This window comes from Cariama cristata, unplaced genomic scaffold, assembly GCF_000690535.1.
Source record: "Cariama cristata isolate BGI_N322 unplaced genomic scaffold, ASM69053v1 scaffold713, whole genome shotgun sequence".
Lineage (NCBI taxonomy): Eukaryota > Metazoa > Chordata > Aves > Cariamiformes > Cariamidae > Cariama > Cariama cristata.
In genome coordinates, this window is record NW_009609906.1 from 56,891 (window position 1) to 58,177 (window position 1,287).

Consider the following 1,287-nt stretch of genomic DNA (forward strand, 5'->3'; position numbering starts at 1 on the left):
CAGGAAATAAATTTTTCAGGTGGCATGAATGTACAACCCTCTTTTTACTAGTAACGATAATTCCAGTTATCCTGGGTCTAGATAGAGGTTACCATGCATCACTTCATGCTGCCTAAATGATGCCATGGGGACTGTGGCACAGGGATGCTGCAACGCTTCCAGAACATCTTCAAACCTCCCGGAAACACTAAGTTTGTAAATCTTTGAGAAAAGCAGAAGTGCAGAGCTGGTGACACACTCATAGGCTGCAGCATCATGGCGAGGGACAGGGCTTCCATATGCCCACCAGTTTCACAGCAGCGACTGCAGCCGGGAGCTCGCCAACACAGCAGAAAGTCTGTTCTGCACCAGATGAGACCTGTGTTGTAAATAGATAAACTTGATGTTGAGAAAGAAAGAGAGAGTGAAATTAAGCTTGGTGGTTAAGGTCAAAGCAGGAGTCTATGTCTCTTCCAGACAATTAGAAAGAAAATCCTCTAATTTGTTGTTGTTGCTTACATCCTTTGCGTGCTTGACCTGACATTCTTTCCTTGTCTGACCTCAAGAAATTGATCTAGAATGACAAAAGTCATGAACATAATTTTTATTTTGATAGTTGCTTTCTCTTTGGTTCCACTCTTATTTTCCAAAGAATGTGGCAGCATTTTGTTCTTAGCTTTTAGAAAACCAGAGCTCTTCAAGAACTGTTAAGCCGTAACTTAAATCTCTTTAAAATATTAACAAAACAAACAAAAAATCCAGCCATGGTTATGGAGGGATTCAATGTTTTTGAAGCGTACGATGTTTTGTAACATCCAAACCGTTCACCCTTATTAGTGTGAACAGATCTTCCTTTTCCACGCTGTTCATGAATTTCAAAAGTTGGGGATACTTCTCCTAGCCTCTACTACAGAGATACTGTATTTAATAACCTTTATTTTTAAATAAGAGATCTGAACGTAAGTTTAAAATGAAAGTCCTCAGCAAACATTTTGTCACGGGGTTGCACCACATCTGTAACTTTTCATCTATCTGTTTGAGTTTTTTTTTTTTTCCTAAGGATATTGTCAGTCAGAAGTTGAACTTGAAAAATCTCCAACGCAATTTGGGGCAAGAAGCCCACTTTTGGAAAGCAGAGACAGACGAAAGCATTACCGGTGTTTCCAAGACGCACACACGGGCTGGGTACTACCATTGCTTTAAACCAGCAACCGAGCAACTCATCCTTTCTCTCTTGGAAGTAACCTCGGAGTAAAGTGCTGGGGACAAACCAGCAGCGAACAGGCACAACCATTTGCGAAAAGCCAC